General features: G+C 50.1%; 1 pseudogene; it reads right to left on the bottom strand.

Moving 5' to 3' along the window:
* Positions 1 to 23764, bottom strand: LOC119962382 (annotated as a pseudogene).
* Positions 23765 to 25361: the final 1597 nt, after the last annotated feature.

Genomic DNA, 25361 nt, shown 5'->3' with positions numbered 1-25361 from the left:
TTAACTGGTAGTGGGGAGGGTTTAGAATGGAACATTGTCAGGTCCACATGCAGCTGTTTTAACATCTTTATTGTGATCTTCCATCCCCGAGATGGTCGATATCTGACCGTCCTTGTGCAGGCTCTTGATGATGTTGAAATTTGTTTTGGCTTTTTCTACAAAGTTGTTCTCCAGTAGCCAGCCCTATGACTCACACTCAGGATCACCTTGAAGGAGGATATTTTCCATTGCAGTCTGGAGATATCGGACACCGGTGAGGACTGAAATCTACAGCCAAGCAGAAACGTTTTTTTTTAGAATAGTAAGATAGAACAACTTATTTATATAACATCATGACCTCCGCACATCCCAAAGTGTTTCTCGGGCTGGGCATACCTGACAAACCTGCTTCAATTTTTGAAATAGGTTGAAGTAGTGAAGAGGTAGGTGACTGTCTGCAAATGTTTTTATTTGGACTTCCAGAAGGCATTTGATAAAGTCCCTCATAAGAGACAGTTAGCTAAAGTTAAAGCTCATGGAATTGAAGGCAAATTATTGACCTGGTTGGGAAATTGAGTGGCAGGAGAAAAAGAGGAGAAATAATTGGTACTCTAATTGGCAGGACCTCAACTATTCATTGTATTTCCAAATTTCTACATCCAAATTTGCCAATGATACAAAGACAGACAGGATTATATAAATTACTATATAAAATTACAATATAATAATATAATAACCCAAAAAGGATAGAACAAAATACTTCTGGAATAGAATCATAGAATTTACAGTGCAGAAGGAGGCCATTCAGCCCATCGAGTCTACATTGGTTCCTGAAAGAGCACCCTACCTAAGCACATACCTCCATCCTTTTTATTATAGCCAATCCACCTAAACTGCACATCTTTGGACTGGGGGAAGAAACCGGAGCACCCGGAGGAAACGCACGCAGACACGGGGAGAATGTGCAATCGCCACACAGACAGTCACCCGAGGCTGGAATTCAACCTGGGTCCCTGGAGCTGTGAGGCAGCAGTGCTAACCACTGAGCCACCGTGTTGCCCAATGATGGAAAGTGAGAAACAGCGGAGATCCAAAGAGACTTGGGGGCCCAGATATACAAATCAATACAATATCAATAAAGATGGACTGATACAGACAATAATCAAAAACAGCTCATGGAATTTTGTTCTTTAGATCTAAATGAAAGACTACTCGGGGTAGAAACCATGCTTCAGGTATTTGAAGGTAAACCCTGGTTATACTACACAGTGAGCAGCTGTGGAAATTACATCTTAGGAATGATGCACGGAGTGCCGCACTGTCAGAGGGTCAGTACTGAGGGGGTGCTGCACTGTCAGAGAGTCAGTACTGAGGGAGTGCCGCACTGTCAGAGGGTTGGTACTGAGGGAGTGCCGCACTGTCAGAGGGTCGGTACTGAGGGGGTGCTGCACTGTCAGAGAGTCAGTACTGAAGGGGTGCTGCACTGTCAGAGAGTCAGTACTGAGGGAGTGCCGCACTGTCAGAGGGTCGGTACTGAGGGGGTGCTGCACTGTCAGAGAGTCAGTACTGAAGGGGTGCTGCACTGTCAGTGGCTCAGTACTGAGGGAGTGCCGCACTGTCAGAGGGTCAGTACTGAGAAAGTGCTGCACTGTCAGAGGGTCAGTACTGAGGGAGTGCTGCACTGTCAGAGGGTCAGTACTGAGGGGGTGCTGCACTGTCAGAGGGTCAGTACTGAGGGAGTGCCGCACTGTCAGAGGGTCAGTACTGAGAAAGTGCTGCACTGTCAGAGGGTCAGTACTGAGGGAGTGCTGCACTGTCAGAGGGTCAGTACTGAGAAAGTGCTGCACTGTCAGAGGGTCAGTACTGAGAGGGTGCTGCACTGTCAGAGGGTCAGTACTGAGGGAGTGCTGCACTGTCAGAGGGTTGGTACTGAGGGAGTGCTGCACTGTCAGAGGGTCAGTACTGAGAAAGTGCTGCACTGTCAGAGGGTCAGTACTGAGAGGGTGCTGCACTGTCAGAGGGTCAGTACTGAGGGAGTGCTGCACTGTCAGAGGGTCAGTACTGAGAAAGTGCCGCACTGTCCGAGCAACAGTACTGAGGGATGCTGCACTGTCACAAGGGCAATACTGATGGGAGTACCAAACTGTCAAAGCAACAGTACTGAAGGATGCTGCACTGTCACAAGGGAAATACTGATGGGAGTACCAAACTGTCAGAGCAACAGTACTGAAGGAGTGCTGCACAGTCAGAGGGGCAGTGCTGATAGAGTGCTGCACTGTCACAAGGGCATAAGAACATACGAACTAGGAGCAGGAGTAGGCCATCTGGCCCCTCGAGCCTGCCCCGCCATTCAATGAGATCATGGCTGATCTTTTGTGGACTCAGCTCCACTTTCCAGCCCAAACACCATAACCCTTAATCCCTTTATTCTTCAAAAAACTATCTATCTTCACCTTAAAAACATTCAATGAAGGAGCCTCAACTGCTTCACTGGGCAAGGAATTCCATAGATTCACAACCCTTTGGGTGAAGAAGTTAATCCTAAACTCAGTCCTAAATCTACTTCCCCTTATTTTGAGGCTATGTCCCTTAGTTCTGCTTTCACCCGCCAGTGGAAACAACCTGCCCGCATCTATCCTATCTATTCCCTTCATAATTTTAAATGTTTCTATAAGATCCCCCCTCATCCTTCTAAATTCCAACGAGTACAGTCCCAGTCTACTCAACCTCTCCTCATAATCCAACCCCTTCAGCTCTGGGATTAACCTAGTGAATCTCCTCTGCACACCCTCCAGTGCCAGTATGTCCTTTCTCAAGTAAGGAGACCAAAACTGAACAAAATACTCCAGATGTGGCCTCACTAACAGCTTATACAATTGCAACATAACCTCCCTAGTCTTAAACTCCATCCCTCTAGCAATGAAGGACAAAATTCCATTTGCCTTCTTAATCACCTGTTGCACCTGTAAACCAACTTTCTGTGACTCGTGCACTAGCACACCCAGGTCTCTCTGCACAGCGGCATGCTTTAATATTTTATCGTTTAAATAATAATCCCGTTTGCTGTTATTCCTACCAAAATGGATAACCTCACATTTGTCAACCTTGTATTCCATCTGTCAGACCCTAGCCCATTCACTTCACCTATCTAAATCCCTCTGCAGACTTCCAGTATCCTCTGCACTTTTCGCTTTACCACTCATCTTAGTGTCATCTGCAAACTTGGACATATTGCCCTTGGTCCCCAACTCCAAATCATCTATGTAAATTGTGAAGAATTGTGGGCCCAACACGGATCCCTGAGGGACACCACTAGCTACTGATTGCCAATCAGAGAAACACCCATTAATTCCCACTCTTTGCTTTCTATTAATTAACCAATCCTCTATCCATGCTACTACTTTACCCTTAATGCCATGCATCTTTATCTTATGCAGCAACCTTTTGTGTGGCACCTTGTCAAAGGCTTTCTGGAAATCCAGATATACCACATCCATTGGCTCCCCGTTATCTACTGCACTGGTAATGTCCTCAAAAAATTCCACTAAATTAATTAGGCACGACCTGCCCTTTATGAACCCATGCTGCGTCTGCCCAATGGGACAATTTCTATCCAGATGCCTCGCTATTTCATCCTTGATGATAGATTCCAGCATCTTCCTGCTACTGAAGTTAAGCTCACTGGCCTATAATTTCCTGCTTTCTGCCTACCTCCTTTTTTAAACAGTGGTGTCACGTTTGCTAATTTCCAATCCACCGGGACCGCCCCAGAGTCTAGTGAATCTTGGTAAATCATCATTAGTGCATCTGCAATTTCCCTAGCCATCTCTTTTAGCACTCTGGGATGCATTCCATCAGGGCCAGGAGACTTGTCTACCTTTAGCCCCATTAGCTTGCCCATCACTACCTCCTTAGTGATAACAATCCTCTCAAGGTCCTCACCTGTCATAGCCTCATTTCTATCAGTCACTGGCATGTTATTTGTGTCTTCCACTGTGAAGACCGATCCAAAAAACCTGTTCAGTTCCGCAGCCATTTCCTCATCTCCCATTATTAAAACTCCCTTCTTATCCTCTAAAGCAGTGCTTCTCAAAGTGTGGTACACGTACCGGTGCCGGTACGCGAGCCATCGTCTGCCGGTACTCGGAATGTTTCCAGAAAAGAAAGAGGCAGTAATCCTGGATTGGCTTGTTTCGCTCACCGGTCCCTGGCACATTGAAAAAACAAAACTGCCGGTATGCCACATCAGATAGTTTGTGATGCACTGCTCTAAAGGACCAATATTTACCTTAGCCACTCTTTTTTGTTTAATATATTTGTAAAAACATTTACTGTCTGTTTTTATATTCTGAGCAAGTTTACTCTCATACTCTATCTTACTCTTCTTTATAGCTTTTTTTAGTAGCTTTCTGTTGTCCCCTAAAGATTTCCCAGTCCTCTAGTCTTCCACGAATCTTTGCCACTTTATATGCTTTTTCCTTCAATTTGATACTCTCCCTTATTTCCTTAGATATCCACGGTCGATTTTCCCTCTTTCTACCGTCCTTCCTTTTTGTTGGTATAAACCTTTGCTGAGCACTGTGAAAAATCGCTTGGAAGGTTCTCCACTGTTCTTCAACTGTTTCACCATAAAGTCTTTGCTCCCAGTCTACCTTAGCTAGTTGTTCTCTCATCCCATGGTAATCCCCTTTGTTTAAACACAAAACACTAGTATTTGATTTTACTTTCTCACCCTCCATCTGTATTTTAAATTCCACCATATTGTGATCGCTCCTTCCGAGAGGATCCCTAACTATGAGATCATTAATCAATCCTGTCGAGACTTCCGGTGGCGGCGATGCTTGAGTGAGCCGCACATTCGGCGGGCTCTCACTCCGGCGGGGCTTTGGAGCTGATTCCCCGCGATAGCGGGACCACGGAGCGGTAAAAAGGCTGCCGCGAAAGGGCTGGAGAGCGGGCTGCAATCGATGGAACCGTGGGAGGCCAGCAGGTAGGGGAAGAAAGAGAGAAAGAGGCAAGGAGCAGAGGAAACTGACCTGAAACGTAAGATGGCGGACCCACGGACCTTCCTTGCCCCAGGAGAAGAAAAACAGGTTTGGAGTCGCTTAAGCAGGACAACTTGGACCCACTTCAGATGCTCAAGAGGTAAAAGTTAAGGAGCTGGGCGAAGGAAGGCGACAGTGAAAGTGCTGAGGAGCGGGCTGCGGCACATGGAACAGCGGGAGTCCAGAAGGCAGAAGAAAAAGGAGAAAAAGGGACAGAGACAAGGACCTGAAGAAAATTACCTGGGACCTAAGATGGCGGCGGACACACGGACCCCGGACTCAGCAATCCAGCTGGCGCTGGGTAACATGCTCCAGGTAATGAAGTCCAGTTTTGAAGCGCTGAAGCGGGACAGCTTGGACCCAATCCAGAAAGCGGTGGATCAGCTGAACCAGAGGCTGGATGAGCAGGATGTTAAAGTTAAGGAGCTGGGAGAGGCGGTGGAGGAGCAGGCGGATGCGCAGACGGTTGCGGCGCTAGAAGTTGACGGGCTGAAAGAGCGGCAGAGAAGACTGCTGGACAGAGTGGAGGAGCTGGAGAATAGAGTCCGCAGGAATAATCTGAGGATGGTCGGCCTCCTGGAGGGGGCTGAGGGAGCTGATGCTGCAGCGTTTGTAGCAGACCTGCTGAAGCAGCTGATGGGGGCCGAAGCCTTTCCACGACCGCCGGAGCTGGAGGGGGCACACAGAGTGCAGGCAAGGCAGGGGCGGCCGGGTGGACCCCCCCCCCCCCCCCCCCCCCCCCGCCGATGGTGATTAGGTTCCACAGGTTCGTGGACAAGGAGCGGGTGCTGCGGTGGGCAAAGAGCGCCAGGAGCAGCACGTGGAACAACAGTGTTCTCCGCATTTACCAGGACCTAAGCCAGGAGGTGGCTCGGCGGCGAGCAGCCTTTAAGAATGTCAAGGAGGTGCTGTTCAAGAAGCACGTGAAGTTTGGTCTGCTGTTCCCAGCTCGGCTATGGGTCATGCACCAGGGTCAACACCACTACTTCTCCGAGCCCGAAGAAGCGATGGACTTTGTGAGGGACCAGGGGCCCACGGATGCGAATTAGGGCCCGAGGATTACCGTGGGAAGGTACGCCGAATGGGCCTGGACCGCTGTTCAACGGTTTGCTGGGCCAAAGGGGCCAAGCGGAACATTTGGGACTCTTTCCTTTGTTCATGGACATTGGTTTGGGGGGTTTACCTTTTTTTTCTCTTTTTTCTCATGGGGTTATTTTTGGGTTTTTTCCTCTTTTTTCTGTTTTTTCCTGTTTGGGCTGATCTGTACTTTTTGGTGCAGCTCGCGGAAGACACTGTAGCCGGCTTGCCCCAGTGGGTTGGAGAGGGGGATGGGGCGCCGGGGAGTGAGGAGGAGGACGGGGAAACAATGGGAATGAGACAGGAAGGCGCCGGAGTGTTGAGTCACCGGGCTAGCAGATTGGCTAGCCAAGGGAGTCAGGTGGGGGGGGGAGGTCACAGTCAGTAGATGGCAGGGGTGAGGGTATCGGGGGATGTGGTTGGGGGGGGGGGGGGGGGGGGGGGTGTTCTGCTGGCGTGGGAGGGACTTGAAATAGGTACTGGAAAGGAGGTCGAGGGTGGAGGCAGCCAAAGGGCGGGCCAGGAATGGCGCGACGCACGGGCCAGGGGTCTGGCCCGAGAAAGGCTATGGCTGACCGGCGGGGTGGGGGGGTGGGTTGTGCCCCCTGACCAGGCTGATCACCTGGAACGTCAAGGGGACTGAATGGGCCGGTTAAGAGGGCGCGGGTGTTCGCGCACTTGCGGGCCCTGAGGGCGGATGTAATTATGTTGCAGGAGACACATCTAAAAGTGTCTGACCAGACCAGGCTAAGGAAGGGCTGGATTAGCCAGGTCTTCCACTCGGACTTGGACTCGAAGTCCAGGGGGGTGGCAATCATGATCAACAAGCGCGTGCAATTTGAGGCAGAGGGCATATCCGCAGACAGGGGGGGCAGATACCTGATGGTACGGGGCAGATTGGAGGGGAGAAGAGTGGTGCTGGTGAATATATATGCCCCGAACTGGGATGACGTGGACTTCATTAAAAGAGTGCTGGGGAAGATCCCGGACCTGGACTCTCGCAGGCTAATAATGGGAGGGGACTTTAACATGGTCCTTAACCCGACTTTGGATCGGTCGTGTCCCAGAACGGGTAGACTCTCAGCACTGGCAAGGGAGCTGATAGGGTTTATGGAGCAAATGGGGGCAGTGGACTCCTGGAGAGATAGACAGCCAATAGGAAGGGGCTACTCGTTTTACTCGCACGTCCATAAAGTATATTCTAGGATAGATTTCTTTGTACTAAGCAGGGATTGTATAGGGGAGGTAAAGAACACGGAATATTCGGCAATTACTATCTCAGACCATGCCCCACATTGGGTGGACCTGCAGATCGGGGGAGCGAGCTACCAACTCCCACGATGGAGGCTAGACGTGGGACTGCTGTCGGAGGAGGGGATCTGCGAGAGGCTTCGGAGGTGTATGCAAAATTACCTGTAGGTGAATGACACGGGGGAGGTCTCAGCGGCGACCCTGTGGGAGGCGCTAAAGGCAGTAGTGCGGGGGGGAGCTGATTTCAATTGGGGCCCACAGAGCCAAGGCAGACAGGGCAGAGATGGATAGATTGGTCAGGGAAATGGGTCGGATAGATGAAGAGCACGCGGAGTTCCCGGGGGAGGTTTTACTCAGGGAGAGGCAGAGACTACAGGCGGAACTGGGGGCACTATCCACGAGCAGGGCCATGGAACAAGGGTCAGTACTGAGGGAGTGTCGCACTGTCAGAGGGTCAGTACTGAGGGAGTGCTGCTCTGTCAGAGGGTGAGTACTGAGGGAATGCTGCACTGTCAGAGTCAGTACTGAGGGAGTGTCATACTGTCAGAGGGTCAGTACTGAGGGAGTGTCGCACTGTCAGAGGGTCAGTACTGAGGGAGTGCTGCACTGTCAGAGGGTCAGTACTGAGGGAGTGCTTCACTGTCAGAGTCAGTACAGAGGGAGGCTGGAAATGAACTTAGGTCCCTGGTGCTGTGAGGCATCAGTGCTTGCCACTGTGCAGCCCACGATAGCATGACATCATCAGAGTGACATCTTCAGCCATTTGTGGAGGCAAACAGGCGGTCTAACGTCGCAGCCTGTAGCAATTGTTCTCTTAAGGTGTCCCTGTTCAGCTACAAGGCTGCTAGTGCGGAAACACTGAATACACACAGAACCCAGCAGGCACAGCTGGTGTCTGAAACTCATAAGAATATATTACATTTTAACAAGCTTCTAGTTGATGCAATCAGCAAACAATGTGGGTGGAAAGGCGATGTTGCTTAATTAACTCCATAAACTTACCTCAAAGAGCCAAATGATGAGCACAGAGAGTCCAATGGACTGCATAATCTGGGTGTAATAATCCAGCAGTGCCTGTCTGCAGCCCGTTGTCCAGTGGTTGGTCTCTTCTGTCAGGTAGTCATAGTTATAATGAGCTGCGTAGTTGGTGAGTTGGTGCTGGATACAAGGGCGGGGCGAGTTGAGGTTGCAGCAGCTGAAAGGAATACCGTCCAGCAAATACTTCCCATCCACGTTACTCTTCAAACGGCTGCAATCACAAAACGGCTGGCATGTAAACCTATCTCCCGGACATTATTCACCACTAAAGTCAACTCACGTCACCCAAGCGATAGAAATCATTGACCCTGTTGCCTTCTTTACTTTGGTCTGAACCACAAGCTGTTTCTTATATCGACCAAATGACTACACAACCAATATGTTAGCTCAAAGCCACAGTTTATTAATAACACAAGACTTGTATCTCTGTGCAATAACACACGCAGCTCCGTACTAAACGACACCTAACAACTAAGATGACCTTTACTTAACTTCGAGTGTCCGGCACTGTGCGAGATAAGGCCTTTATCCGGGTCCACATGGTCAGTTTGGAAGTTGTTGGGTTCGTCTCAGCTGGGCTCATCCTTCAGGAATGGGCACAGGTCCTTGAACTTGGTTGTTCTGCTGCAGTTGGTCGCACACGGGCCGGTCACAAAAGAGACAGATCTCTAGTGCGTAGGGCTTTTTATCCGTCGTCTCTTTTGTGCCCTTTTGGGTGGCCCTTACTCCAGGTCCAATGGATTGATAGGGTTTCCGATCACCCTCATCGATCTCAGCCAATTAGGGGGTGGATACCGCGATAGCTGGGCAGGTCCTAGCTGTCATTGTCCCAGACACATAGGCCTTTCCAAATGAGGGGGGGTGGTGCCGGTTAGTCTGCTACTGTTGTAACTCCTTGATTCAAACTCTATTGTCCTGGGGGAAATGGTGATCGACTCTTAATGGATTCAAGTTTCAGCCAAGTCTGGTTTCATTGTGTGCATGTCTGTGTTCCAAATTGACCACAATTCCCATGGTCCTTTGCAGGTGGCCATTTTACATGGCTACAGCCCTTATAGCAGAGAATGAGTTATTTCGGGCTGACCCTTTGAAAGAGCTATCCAATTCCCCAACCGCTCCGACAGAGCCCTACAAATTATTCCCTTTCAAGTATCTTGCCAAATCACTTTTGAAAATCATTATTGAATGTGCTCTTTCAGAAAGTGCATTCCAAATTATAACAATTCACTGGGTAATCTCATATTTGGCACTTTTCAAAATTAAATGCTCGTTCTCTGGTAATCTGCCACTGGAAACCGTTTTTTCCCCGATTTATTCTATCAAAACCTTTCATAATTTTTAACACCAAAAATTCTATTTAGATTAAGTAACAGGACACGGAGAGAACAAGCCTGAAGGGAACAAGGCTAGAGAGCCACTGATAAAAGATATGGGCTTGAGATAGTTCAGGGGTGGACACCCACAGGACACACATTAGGAAGCAAGGTTAAAAAAAAAGGGTGTCAGCACAGGGAAGATGCTGATTGTTGAGTAACGGTGAGTTTTTGGTTATAAGGTTTCTTTAGTTTACCGCTGTACCTGCTCATGCTGATCCACCTGGAGCCAGGAAAAAATGTGCATCTGCACTCAGTGCCTACAGCATTACTGGTGCATGGTGCAGTTCCTCACATTGATGAGCCAGTGTCTGTGTGGGTTTTCTCCTGAATGGTTACATCACTCACTGCTGGCAGCTCAGGGAGCCTTCCTGCCCACCATTGGCCCACTCTCCCAGTCACCTCTCGCTCGCACTGCAACCCCCACTCCATCACATGACTCTTCTCTCTTTCCAATCACAAGTAAAACTTTTATTTCTTGCCCAAACATGGCGGAAAAGGGTTTCAAACTCCACTAAACAATAACTTCTCCAGTTTTAATAACTTGAAATAAGGCACTTTTATATTGCTTGATCATGTAGATTTGAGCAAATCATTCCTCAACTTCCACCATCTTTGAAGCTACCCGGGAAAATGCACCCACAACAGTTGCAGTGCAAGCAAACTCAGCCTTATTTATTTCTGTTATGTTTAGTTAACAGCCCTGTGGAGTGCACATCCTGTTCCATGCAAGAACCTCTCGTGTCCTAGACAACCACATGTGCAGGATGTGTCACTAGTCACTGTGTGGAGCAGCTGGAACTCAAAGTTTGGACCTTGAACAACAGCTGGCGTCACTGGTACATCTATGAGGCTGAGAGCTGCTTGACTAGCAGGAGGTGGTTGTCAAAATATCCACCCATATAATGGAGTGCAGACAGGCAGTGATTGACACACAGGATGACCAGTAAGCATACAGCACAGAGCAGCCAATAACCAGACAGGACACTACCACTATAAAGCCAGAGGACATTAGGTTTCCCGTTCTCTCTAGACCCAGCTACTGAGACAGTCAGAGTCCATGAGTTAGCCACTGCAAACACCATGTGGTAGCTGGTAAGTCTGGCCAGGCTAGTACTAGGACTCCAGTCAAATCAGTATAGTGTCAATCCACAGCTGAGCATGTATATTAGCTAATACGTTGAATAAAATCGTGTTGGATCTTCTCCAATGTGAGAGGTCTGTCTCTCGCGACACTGCATCAGGTGCAGTACACGTCAACCCAACCTGCCTAACACATCAGTGGTCATCCAACAGCTCAAGAATGAGCAGATAGAGAGGGAATGAGTGACCGGCAGGCAGTCAAAGCAAGCAGATAGATCAGGTGTACCCTGAATGTATCTGACTTTCCAACCATTTTACTGGTACTGGTGAGGGCAATGGTTTCTCTGGGACATGCGACCAGAGCCAAGCAGCAAACCGGGTTCAGCTAGGGGTGGGGTGGGGAGAGAAAGCATGGCGAGAGGAACAGACAAGTATTTCTGTGGTGCAGAAGTGAATCCACGATGGTATTTTGTTTCCCTGGTGCCAGGGTCAATGTGCCACTGAGTAGTTCCAGGACATTCTGAAGGGGGCAGGTGAACAGCCAGAAGTTGTGGGCCATATCAATATCAATGACATATGGACCACAACCTCTAGCTATGTAGGAAGAGGGATGGCGTCCTGCAGGCAGATTTTAGGCAGCTAGGAAGAAAGCTAACAAACAGGAGCTCAAAGGTAGCAATCTCCACTACCATGTGCTGGTGAGCATTGAATCAGGATGATAGAGCAAATGGGAATGTAGTTAGAGAGGTGGTTCAGGAGGGAGGGCTTTAGGTTCCTAGGGAATTGGGGCCAGATCTAGAGGAGATGAGACACAGAGGCTGGACAAATGTACCTGTGGGTCAATTTGCTAGTGTTTTTGGAAAGGATTTGAACTAACTTGGCAGGGCTGGGGGAACTAGGATGTAGCATTAGAGAGGATGAACAAGGTGTAAAAGGGATTGTATGAAGCAGATAGCAGTAAGAAATAGTAAGGTATTAGATGGGTCGGAGTAAGTGGAAATGCATTAAGGTCTAATCCAGGTTTACAATTAATGAACGTAAATGCAAGAAATGTGCATGATGATAACAGTGTCCTGAAGGTCAGGATTTGGTACCAAACATTCATGGACACATGGGGTGGGATTCTCCAACCCCTCGCCGGGGGGGCGGCTTGTATCCTGCCCCGCCGCCCCGACGCTGGCTGCCATATTCTCCGGCGCTGTTTTTCAGATGGGGGTGGGATTCCCGCACTGCCGGTCGGGGGACGTTGGCAGCGCACTCCCCCTCTCCCCCCCCCCCCCCGGTGATTTTTCGGGCCCCAATTGGCTGAGCGGCCATCCATTTATGGCCAGTCCGCTGGCGTGGGTTACTCAGGTCGCACACGGCGGGACCTGGCAAGTGAGTATGCGTGGGCAGTCCTCGGAGGGGGGGAGGGGGGGGGGGGTGGGGGGGGGGGGGGGGGGGGTGGTGAATCCGACCCTGGGGGGGGGCCTGGCCCACGATCAGGGCCCACCGATCTGCGGGCGGGCCTGTTCCATGAGAGCACTTCTTTCTTCGCCGCCGGCCCTGTAGGGCTCCGCCATGGTCGGCGCGGAGAAGAAACCCCCCCCCCGCGTATGCGCCAAAATACACCGACCAGTCTGCGCATGCGCGGAATCATGCCGGCCTTTCCGCGCATGTGCGAGATCATGCCAGCCCTTCGGTGCATGCGTAAACTTGCACTTTCCCTTCAGTGCTGGCTGGAGCACCTCCAACCCCTCCGGTGTCCACCTAGCCCCTGAAAATGCGGAGAATTCCACACTTTCGGGGTTTGTTGACGCTGGAGTGGTTGGCGCCGGTTTTCCCGCCAGTTTGGGAACTTAGGCCCCAGAAGGGAGAATCCCGGCCAAGGTGTTCAGGAAGATATGGAAGGAAAGAAAGAAGGAGCGATGGCAGTAATGATTAAGATGGATAAGACAGTGCTGGAGAGAGAGAAAGCTCTTGAGAGGCAGGAATGGGACGGGGTCAAGGATAGAATCTATTTGGTTAGAGCTAAGAAACATTAAAGGCAGCTTTTCATTTAAAAAAATTAAATTCAGAGTACCCAATTATTTATTTTCTAATTAAGGGTCAATTTAGAGCAGCCAATCCACCTAACCTGCACGTCTTTGGGGTGTGGTGGTGAAACCCACACAAACACAGGGAGAATGGGCAAAGGTAGCATTTCATGACGGGTGTATTCTTTTTTTTTTAAATAATTTTTATTGAAAGAGTTTTTCCATACAGACATTTACCCCTACTAATTTTTAAATTATTTACAACACAATCCCTCTAGGCAAATGTCCCTCCCTCGCCCGCCCTCTCGCGCGCACCAGTCCTCCCCCCCAGGCAACCTTAACAAACAAGGCAGCCTACAGTTTCAGACATGAGCAGCGAGCAGACTTGCCCGCGTTACAGTCGTGCATGTCCCCCCACGACCCTTGCTGCCCCCCCCTCCCCCCCCTCCCTCCCTCCCCCCCCCCCTCCCCCCCTCCCTCCCTCCCCCCTCCCCCCCCTCCCTCCCTCCCCCCCCCCCCCCCCCCCCCCCCCCCCCCGGGTTGCTGCTGCCACGACCCCGAACGTCTATCTCTGATCTAAAAAGTCAAGGAAAGGTTGCCACCCGCCTGGCGAATCCCTGTACCGACCCTCTCAGGGCAAATTTGATCCTTTCTAGCTGAATATAGCTAGCCATATCGTTAATCCAAGTTTCAACGCTTGGAGGCCTCGCGTCCTTCCATTGAATTAATATCCTTCGTCGAGCCACTAGGGACGCAAAGGCCAGTATTCCGGCCTCCCTAGCCTCCTGTACCCCCGGTTCTACCCCGACCCCAAAGATCGCAAGCCCCCATCCTGGTTTGACCCTGGACCCCACCACCTTCGACACCGTCCTTGCCACCCCCCTTCCAGAACCCTTCCAGCACCGGACATGCCCAGAACATATGCACATGGTTCGCTGGGCTTCCCAGACATCTGACCCACCTGTCCTCACCCCCAAAGAACCGGCTCATCCTTGTCCCCGTCATGTGAGCTCTATGCAGCACCTTAAATTGAATGAGGCTCAGTCTCGCACACGAGGAGGAAGAGTTGACCTTCTCCAGTGCATCCGCCCACGTCCCGTCTTCTATCTGCTCTCCCAGCTCCCCTTCCCACTTGGCTTTCAGCTCCTCCCCTGATGCTGCTTCCGCCTCCTGCATTATCTTGTAGATGTCTGATATCTTCCCCCCTCCGACCCAGACCCCCGAGAGCACCCTATCACTCGCCCCCTTACTGGGGAGCAGGGGAAACCCCTCCATCCGCCGCCCAGCAAATGCCCCCACCCGCAAACATCCGAACATGTTTCCCGGGGGGAGCCCAAACTTCTCCTCCAGCCCTCCCAGGCTCGCAAACCCCCCCTCCACAAACAGGTCCCTCAGCTGCCGCATGCCCACCCTGTACCAGCTCCGAAATCCCCCGTCGATGTTCCCCGGGATGAATCCATGGTTCCCTCTTATTGGCGCCGCCAATAGACCTCCCATTTCCCCCCTATGCCGCCTCCACTGCCCCCATATCTTGAGGGTGGCCGCCACCACCGGGCTCGTGGTGTACCTCGTGGGGGGGAGCGGCCATGGTGCCGTTACTAGGGCCCCCAGGCTTGTGTTGCCACAGGACGCCCTCTCCATTCGTTTCCAAGCTGCCCCCTCCCCTTCCATCATCCACTTGCGCACCATTGACACATTTGCCGCCCAGTAGTACCCCGAGAGATTGGGCAGTGCCAGCCCTCCACTGTCCCTACTCCGCTCCAAAAAGACCCTCCTCACCCTTGGGGTGCCATGCGCCCACACGTAGCTCATGATGCTACTCGTCACCTTTTGAAGAAGGCCCTAGGGAGGAAGATGGGCAAGCACTGAAATAAAAACAAGAACCTTGGGAGGACCGTCATTTTGATTGACTGCACCCTCCCCGCCAGCGACAACGGTACCATGTCCCACCTCTTAAATTCCTCCTCCATCTGTTCCACCAGCCTGGAAAAGTTCAACTTGTGGAGGGTCCCCCAGTTCCTTGCCACCTGCACCCCTAAGTACCTAAAGCTCTTTCCTGCTCGCTTGAAGGGGAGTCTCCCAATACCCTCTCCCTGGTCCCCCGGGTGTATCACAAAAACCTCGCTTTTGCCCAAATTTAGTTTGTACCCCGAAAAGTCCCCAAACTCTGCTAATAGTTCCATTATCTCCGGCATTCCCTCTTCTGGGTCTGCCACGTACAGCAGCAGATCATCCGCATACAGCGATACTCGATGTTCCTCCCCTCCCCTAGTCAGTCCTCTCCACCCCCCTGAACCCCTCAGTGCCATCGCCAACGGTTCAATCGCCAGTGCGAAAAGTAGGGGGGATAGGGGACATCCCCGCCTGGTCCCTCGGTGGAGCCCGAAATACTCCGACCTCCTCCCGTTTGTCACTACACTCGCCGTCGGGGCCGAGTAGAGCAACTTCACCCACTTAATAAACCCTTCCCCAAACCCAAACCGTTCCAACGTCTCCCACAGGTACTCCCACTCCACCCTATCGAATGCCTTCTCTGCGTCCAGCGCTACCACTATCTCAGCCTCCCCCTCCACTGCCGGCATCATAATTACATTCAGCAATCTCCGCACGTTCGTGTTGAGCTGCCGCCCCTTCACGAACCCCGTCTGGTCCTCATGGATTACCCCTGGCACACAATCCTCTATTCTAGCTGCCAGGATCTTTGCCAGCAACTTGGCATCTACGTTCAGAAGCGAGATAGGCCTGTAGGACCCGCACTGCACGGGGTCTTTATCCCGCCTCAACACCAGGGAGATCAGAGCCTGCGACACCGTCGGGGGCAGAACCCCCCCCTCTCGCGCCCCACCAAAGGCTCGTACCAGTACCGGTCCCACCAAGTCCACACCTTTCTTATAGAATTCCACCGGGAACCCATCTGGCCCCGGCGCCTTCCCCGCCCGCATCTGACCCACTCCCCTGACTAGCTCCTCTAGCCCCATTGGCGCCCCCAGCCCTTCCACCAGCCCCCCCCGGACCCCCGGGAACCCCAACTTGTTTAGGAAGTCCTCCACTCCCCCTCTCCTCGTCGGCGGCTCAGACCGATACAACTCCTTGTAAAAATCCCTGAAGACCCCGTTCACTTCTTGCCCCTTCTGCACTACCCTCCCGCCCCTCCCCCCCACTCCCCCAATCTCCCCAGCCGCATCTCGTTTGCGAAGCTGGTGTGCCAGCATCCTGCTCGCCTTTTCCCCATACTCATAGACCGCGCCCTGTGCCCTTCTCCACTGCGTCTCTGCCTTCCTGGTGGTCAGCAGGTCGAACTTGACCTGCAGGCTGCGCCGTTCTCCCAGCAGCCCCTCCTCTGGTGCCTCCGCATATCTCCTATCCACTTCCAACAGCTCCCCCACCAGCCCCTCCCTCTCCCGCCCCCCCTCTCCTCCTCCGTGCGCCCTTATGGAGATCAGCTCTCCCCTGATCACTGCCTTCAGGGCCTCCCAGACCATCCCCACCTGCACCCCACCCGTGCCACTCAAGTCCAGATAGCCCCCAATGCTCCTCCGGACCCCCCTACACACCTCGTCGTCCGCTAACAGCCCCACATCCAGCCGCCACAGCGGGCGCTGGTCCCGCGCCTCCCCCATTTCCACATCCACCCAATGCGGCGCACGACCAGAGATCGCAATGGCCGAGTACTCAGCTTCCCGTACCCTCGGGATCAGCCCCCTGCTCAACACGAAGAAATCGATTCTGGAGTACACTCTATGGACGTGGGAGAAAAAGGAATACTCCCTCGCCCTCGGCCTACCAAACCTCCATGGGTCCACTCCTCCCATCCGCTCCATGCACCCCCCCAGCACTTCTGCCGCTGCCGGCCTCCTATTGGTCCTTGAGCTCGATCTGTCTAGCCCGGGGTCCAGCACTGTGCCAAAGTCCCCCCCCACGATCAAGCCCCCTGCCTCCAGCCCCGGAACGAGGCCCAATAGGCGCCCCATAAAACCCGCGTCATCCCAGTTCGGGGCATATACGTTGACCATCACCACTTTCTCCCCCCGCAGCTCACCCTTCACCATCACATACCCACCCTCCCTATCCGCCACCACCTCCTCCGCCACGAACGACACCCTCTTTCCCACCAGAATCGCCACCCCCCGGTTCTCCGCGTCCAATCCAGAGTGGAACACCTGTCCCACCCACCCCCTTCTCAGGCGAACCTGGTCCACCACCCTCAAATGGGTCTCCTGTAACATCGCTACATCAGCCCTCAGTCCCTTCAGGTGTGAGAATACCCTTGATCTCTTGACCGGCCCATTCAACCCCCTCACGTTCCAAGTGATCAGCCGGGTCGCGGGACGACCTGCCCCCTTCCCCTGCCGATTAGCCATGTCCTGTTCCCTGCTCGCCCCGGGTCGACCCTCCCCTTCTGACCCGCTCCCCATGGCGATGTCCCCCTCCCCCCACCTCTCCAGTCCTCCACTTCCCGTTTCTGGTCTTTTCAGCAGCAACCCGGTGTCCCTCCCTAACCCCCCTCCCCTCCCCCCCCCCCCCCCCCCCCCCCCAGGCTAGGACCCCTCCTAGCCGCGATGTACCCTCCATCGTACTCCCGTAAGTCAGCTGGTTCACGCTGACCCGGCTGCTCCTGCCACACTCCGACTCCCCCCGGCTCGGGGGGGGGGGGCCTCCCCCCCCTTGCCACTCCTCCCTGGCCCCGCTCCAGCGCGGGAAAGGTCGCCATTGCTAGCCACGCCCCGCACTCCACCCCTCCCCCCTTCTCTGCCCCGCGCGCGGGAAAACAGAGGAAAGCCCGCGCTTTCGCCCTGCCACACCCCACCCCGCCATCTTCAGTTCCACCCCCGTCCCCGTCCATGCCTGTAAAAGAACCCCCCCTAGGGGCCCATATCCCCGATCTGCTCTTCCCCCCCGTCCCACCTCCCCAACTTAACATTATAAATAACAGATAAATAACAAATAACAATGTACTTAACAGTCGCCCTCTACCAAACAGCATAAATAACCATAAATAACCATGAATAACCACAATAACAATAACTAAGGGAAGTTGGCAAAGGGGGAAAAAACATCAGAAGAAAAACCACAGCAAGAGTTCAAAATCCAAACAAAGAATTCAGCTGAAAGTACCCGAGCGGCTACGGCCGCCAAGTATCCCCTGGGTCTAATTCGAGTCCAGTTTCTCTTCCTGTACAAAGGCCCACGCCTCCTCTGGGGACTCAAAATAGTGGTGTTGGTTCCTGTAGGTGACCCACAAGCGCGCTGGCTGCAGCATTCCGAACCTGATCCGTTTTGCATGTAGCACCACCTTCGTCCGGTTGTACCGGGCCCGCCGCTTTGCCACCTCCGCACTCCAGTCCTGGTAGACCCTCACCGTCGAATTCTCCCACTTGCTGCTCCTTTCCCTCTTGGCCCACTCCAGCACTCTCTCACGGTCGCTGAGTCGCTGGAACCGTACCAGCACCGCCCTCGGGGGCTCATTTGCTCTTGGCCTCCTAGCCATGACCCTGTAGGCCTCTTCCAGCTCCAGGGGCGAAGGGACGGCCCCTGCCCCCATCAGGGAGCTCAGCATTTCTGCTACATATCCCGGGAGGTCTGACCCCTCCAGGCCTTCTGCCAGGCCCAAGATCCTCAGGTTCTTCCGCCTCATTCGGGTATCCAGCTCCTCAAAACGGCTCTGCCATTTCAGGTGGAGTGCCTCGTGCACCTCTACCTTTCCCACGAGGACCGTGGCCTCCTCCTCCCTCACAGTCATCTCCTGTTGCAGCTCCCGAATCGACGCCTCTTGGGTCGCCTGGGCTCCCATCAGCCTGGTGGTCGTCGCATTCATTGACTCCAAGAGCTCCATTTTCAGCTCCGTAAAGAAGCGCAGGAGAGCGGCCTGCTGCTCCTCCGCCCATTTCCTCCATTCCTCGGGTGCGCCACCGGCCGCCATTTTGGTCTTCTTCCCCCGCTTTTTTTTGGGAGCTGCTGTTGCTTTCTTTACCACCCCACTCCGGGCACCGACCATAAAGTTGGTCTGGTTCTCTTCAGGGAGCCTTCCCCCACCGGGATTTGTCCTTACAGCGCCGTTGGGGCCCTCCAATCGGCCCGAAAACACCTTTGTAGCAGGAGCAGCCAAACGTGCGACTTAGCTGGTCATAGCCGCAACCGGAAGTCCGGGTGTATTCTTTTGGCTGCCAAAGAGTGAGAAAGATATAGAGGAGGAAATTTGAAGGGAAATTATGGAGAGATGAAAAAGCTTCAGAGTAGTTACATGGGGACTTGGTATTTGAATATAGATTGAGATAGTAATGGTGTAAATGGCAGAGAGAGGGAAGAGTTTCTGAAGTGTGGTTTGGAGAATGTTTTAGGTCAGTATCTCAGCCAATAACAAAGGAGACATTGCTGGATCCGGTTCTGCAGAATGAGGTGGGTCCAGTAGGAGAACATTTAAGCAACAGTGGTCATAACATCTGTCAGATGGGGAACATTTAGGGAACAGTGAACATAGTACCATAAAGTTTATGTTAGCTAAGAAAAAGGAGGATCAATCTAAAGAAAAAATACAAAATTTAAGGAGGGCTAATTTCATTAAAATGACAAAAGATTTGGCCAGATAAATTGGAATCAAAGTTTGGCAGACGGAACTGAACAGGGAAATGGTCTGCCTTTAAAGATAAGATGATTCAGGTATATTCTCACAAGGGGGAAGATAGGGCAACCAAAATTAGAGCTTCCTGGATGAGATAGAAAGATGAGGCAGAAAAGGGATGCATTTAACAGATGTCAGGTTGATAATATAAATGAAAACCAGGCTAAATATACAAAGTACAGAGGGAAAGTGAAAAAGGAAACCAGGAAAGAATATGAGAAGCGATTGGCAGTTAACATAAAAGAGAATCAAAATGCTATGCATAAGCAAATAAATAGCAAAAGGGTATGAAGAAGAGAGATGAGGTCAATTAGGGAATCCACTCATTAAGGTGAAAGAAATGAAAGTTGCCATATTCCCAGAGGATGCCTTCACCTTTGAAAGAGAGCTGACAGGTGGTGATTTAACCCTAGGGTCACCACACGTCAGGGGAAGGGCAAGAGACGATGGGTCCTTCACGGATAACCTCAGCTTGTACAGGAATTGAACCCACCCTGTTGGCATCGCTCCACATCACGAACCAGCCACCCAGCCATCTGAGCTAACCGACCCCCAATGAGGTAGAGGGAGTATGACTGGGGTACTAACTGAGTATTTTGCATCTATCGGAACCAAGGAAGCAGATGCTGTCAAATTCATTGCAAAAAAAATTAGTTGATATACTGGATGGGCTAAGAATTGATTAAGGAATATATTAGAAAGTTTGGCTGTACTTAAAGTTAATGAGTCACCAGTCCCAGGTGGAATGCATTTGAGAATGCAGAGGGAAGTAGGTGTGGAAATTACAAAGGCATTGACCATAGCCTTCCAATCTTCCTTAGATGGAGGGGCCAGAGGACTGGAGAATTGCAAATGTCACACCGTTGTTCAAAACGGGCTGTAAACAACTAAAGATGAATCCGTTTAATCTCATCATTGGGAAAGCTTTTAGAAATGATAATCTGGGACAAAATTGACAATCAAACAAATGTGAATTAATTAAAGAAATTCAACATGGATTTGTTAAAGGCATGTTTAAATAACTTGATTGAGATTTTTGATAAGTGGTAACAGAGATGATTGATGATAGTAATGGATCATGAGGACCATGTGATGTCCATGGACTTCCAAAATAACATTTGAAAAAGTGGCATAGACTTTCCAGAAAAATTGAAACCAATGGAATAGAAGTTAAAATAACAGCATGGTTATAAAGTTGGCTGCCTGATAGGAAACAGAGTAGTGGTCAATTATTGTTTTTCGACTGGGGGAGGTGTGAAATGGATTCTAAGTACCAATGGTACTTGGGCCATTGCTTTTTTTGATATATATTAATAACTAGGCTTGGGTGTACAGGACACCATTTCAAAATTTACTGATGACAAAAATCTTTGGAGTATTGTGAACTTGAGTGTGGTTGGAGCTGCCCTCATCCGTGCAGGTGGGGAATATTCCATCACTTTTTTGGCCAACGCACCAACCCTGGACATATTTAGGTTGTGTGGGTCAGACCAACGCAGACACAGGGAGAATGTGCAAACTCCACATGGACAGTGATGCAGGGACGGGTACTCACAGGTCCTCGGCGCCGTGAGGCGGCAATGCTAACTACTGCACCACCATGCCGTCCAGGGGAGTATTCCATCACACTCTTGATTTGTGCCTTGTAGATTATGGATAAGCTTTGGGGAGTCAGGAGGTGAGTTACTCACTGCGGGAATCCCAACCTCTGACCTGCTCTTGTATCCACTGCATTTATATGGCTGGTCCAGTTCAGTTTCTGGTCAATGGTAACCTCCAGAATGTGAAAATGGTTCCAGGAATGAGAGATTATAGTTACATGGATAGGTTGGAGAAGCTTGGGGTGTTCTCATTAGAGAAGAAAATGTTGTCAGGAAACTTGATGGAGATATTTAAAATTCTGAGGCATCTCACCAGTGTGGATAGAGAGGAGCTCCCCTTGGTGAACGGATTGAGCACTAAAGGACATCAACTTAAGGTGTTTAGCAAAAGAGGAACTGGTGCCATGAGGCAAAACATTTTAGTGCAGAGAGTGGTTAGGATCTGGAATGCACTATCTGAGAGTGTGGTAGCGACAGCGTTGATTGTCTCTTTTGTAAGATAATTGGATAAGCATCTAAAAAGAAAAACCTTTAGGGATACAGGGGAAAGGCCGGTGAGCAGGACTAGCTGAATTGCTCTTGCAGTACAGACACAATGAGTCAATTGGTCTCCTTCTGTGCTGTAACCATTCTATTGTTTTATGATTCTAATTTGGAGGATTAAATGATCAATGATACCAAAATAGATATTCAAGATTGCGCTATTTATGGTATTCTGTCTTTCCATATTGGTCCTCCAGACGTGCATCATCTCACACTTGTCTGTTTTGAACCAAGTTTCTACCCTTTTCATCATCTTGCCCATGTCACCTGCAACTATCTTCATCACTGTCTGCTACTGAGCTAAATTTTGTATTATCTGCAAACTTTATAGAGCTACTTCCCATACCCCGGGTCGAAGTTGTACGCTAAGACAGAAAGGTGTAATGGACCCAAACTGATCCTTGGGAATGACAACTATTCCAACCTGAAAAGCATCCAACCCATCACCAACAGCTGCTGCCTCTTAATGAAGAAATGTTTTATTAATACTATCACTTTGTCCTTGCTTTGTTGGGCTTCTATCTCCTTGCTTAGTTTCCTGTGTGGTGCTTTGTGGAATTCCTTCCATCTTTGCCCCACTTTGATCGCCTTCTCTGTGAGCTCATCAAATAATTTTAAGTTAGTTAGACACAATTTGCCTTTAAGAAATTCATGCTCGCTCTTGTTGATTAACCCATGCCTTTCCAAATGAAATTTTCATTATTTTTCACTGATAATATTTTCCAATAACCTCTCTCTGCCTGGAGTTTCCTGGTTTATCTCTCTCCCCTTACTTTTTGAATGTTTTTTCCAATTAAGGGGCAATTTAGCATGGCACATCTTTGGGTTGTGGGGCAGGCACGGGAGAATGTACAAACTCCACACACACAGTGACCTGAGGCTGGGATCAAATCCAGGTCCTTGGCGTCATGAAGCAGCAGTGCTAACCATTGCACCACTTGTGCCTAGACTTTCTCCCCTATCTTGAATAGTATTTTTAAAAATTCGCCCTTGGAATGTGGGCATCGCAGGCGGGTGCAGCATTGTGCCCATCCCTAATTGCCCTTGAACTGAGTGGCTTCTAAGGCTATTTTAGTGGGGTCAACCTCATCACTGTGTGGGTCTGGAGTCACATGTAGGCCAAACTAGGTAAGGACGATAGATTTCCTTCCCTGAAGGATATTAGTGAACCAGATGACTTTTTACAACAATCAGCAATGGTCATCATTCGACTTTTAATTGCAGATTTTTATTTAATTCAAATTTCACCATCTGCAGTGGTGGGCTTCGAACCTGGGTCACCCAGAGTTTTACCCTGGGTCTCTGTATTACTAATCCAATGACAATACCACCACGTCACACCACTCTGCCAGTCCTCCAGCACTAATCCTTTATCCAATGAGGATTGAAAGATTGTGACAAATGCCTTTGCTATTTCGACGTTTGCTCCTTTCAACAACCTAGGATACATTCTATCTGAACCAGGAGAGATTAACGGAAGGTGGAAATTGTGATTCTCAAATTTTCCTGAGTTGAAATCTATAGTTTTTTTACCCCTGTATTTCCTTTCTACTTACTCCTGAACATCTTTTGAGTTCAAGTCCAAATAGCGAGTGCTGATCCACTGGATCTCAAACCAGTCTCTGAATCCGTTGTTCCCACAGCAACGGAACTCGAACTGCAGCTCGTCCATGGTCTTCTTCATGAAGCACCAGCCCAGGGTATCAGTGTCCTTGTAAAAGCTCATGGCTTGCTTGAGGCCCAAATGGAGAGAGTCCTCCAGCGTGCCTCTCATTGTGTAGCACATCAAGGCCCCAACAAGGATGCAGAAAGTGAAGAAAAAGGTGCAGATGATGTAAGGAAGTATGACCAGTCTCCAACGGGTGAACCTGTTGTTGTCTGAACAATCGTGACAGATCTTGCCCCCGAGGAAATTGATGCCGCAGGCAATGGCTCCCACAGCTATCAGCATGTTTGGCACAGAAAGCGTCCCTTGGCTGGCCATCACTTCGCTGCGTTTCCTAATCTCAATTTTCAGAAGAACTCCCAAGCTGATCAGAACCAGACCCATCACCACTGAAACCCAGTTTAAGATCCACAACAGTTGGGCCAGTTTGTTCCTTTTGCTCTTGGTGAATTTTACTCTTAGAACTGCCATGTGGTTGAGACAATATGTTAGCTGCCAGGTTCTGAATGCAAATGGGTCAAGAGGTCGGATCACAGGGGACTCCGTCCCAGGGAGATGGGATCACAATTGACTCGATGCTTCCCCTGGGAAAGACAAATTCATTACTTACAACATTTCCAATTTTTAGAACTTTTTTTCCATGAAGACATATGTAATACTCAACTTCTCTAGATACTCCTTGAATTTTAGATTAGTAATTTTATACACAAAATTTACACTCTTTTTTTTGTGTAAAATAAAGCCAGAAAATGCTGGAAGTAGGCACAGCAATTGTGGAGACAGAGGCAGAGTTGACATTTCAGATTGACAGCCTTCACTCAGGACTGGAGGAAGTCTGAGGTTTAATAACAAAAGGGGTGAAAAAGCATTGGCCAAAGGGGGACAAGTATAGAAACAAAAGGGGGCCGCAGAGATGGCGTAAATAAGTGGAAAGGAAAAAGGAACAGCTAACGAGGCTGACAGAAAGGGTTGTTGAGATCATGAATGTGGCAGAGAAAGGAACATAGATCCAATAATGCAGACCACCCACCCTTCCTTCTCCCCCCCCCCCCCCCCCCCCAGCCCCTGCAACTACGTATCAATCGAGGATCCTCTAACACAAGATCCAGTCCACCCCTCCTTCACTCCCAGTCCATCTGGGGCAGCCATCTTCCGTTACCAGAACCTGTTGCCCGAGAGAAAATGATATTTCAGCTCATAGTTAGGCTGAATCAAAGTCTTTGGAATGCTAATTTTGCAACTTTTATATTATCTTCCCTCATTGGCATATTTTCTAATTGCTACAAAATATATTTGAGACAACATTGCTTCTGTCAACTCTAAACATTGAATGATACAGCACAGAATAAGGCCATTCGGTCCATTTTGCCAGTGGTGCTGCTCCCCTGTTCTTTCCTCGAGTCCTTCACATTTTTCCTATTCAAAGAGACATCCATTTCCCTTGCGGAAGTTATTATTGAATCTGTTTCCACCACCCTATCAAGCAGCACATTCCAGATCATCACTCGCTTGTGTGATCTCCCTCTCTGGTTCTTTTGCTAATTATCTTCATATGATCTTATCAACAATCTAAGGGTCTCAACCCTTCTGCCAGTGGAAACATTTCTCCTTATTAATTCCATTTAAACCCTTCATTTGGCTTTTAATTGTATTTATTATTAAAGCATGCAAAAACATTCACATAAAAATATTATAAACAAACCTCTTCAGCTCGGTGGGAATTCTGTTGATCCAAGCTTGTTCCCGGAGCAGTGCAATTGAATTGTTGGTACTAAAGTTGACTCATGGCAATGGTTAGGCTGATGATAAGGGAGAGAGTGGCAGCGGATCATCGCTAACGGATTTAGCTGGAACACCTTCTGCTGCACTTGTAATCCTTCAGAAATAAACACTTAACCAAATGTGATCCAAACATTCTCTTGCCGCCTTAAGGCATTATAAAACATCGACTGGGATGGGCATGAAATAAAAAGTGGCATTAAATAAAGAGTGTTCAACTGGCAGATGTTCATTTATTAGGTGAAAGAAAATCAAAGAGAAAGACACAGAGAAAGACTGACACACATACAGA

Source organism: Scyliorhinus canicula, chromosome 2 (assembly GCF_902713615.1).
Source record: "Scyliorhinus canicula chromosome 2, sScyCan1.1, whole genome shotgun sequence".
NCBI lineage: Eukaryota > Metazoa > Chordata > Chondrichthyes > Carcharhiniformes > Scyliorhinidae > Scyliorhinus > Scyliorhinus canicula.
Note: the sequence above shows the minus strand (reverse complement) of the source record. Positions and strands in the feature narration are given on the sequence as shown.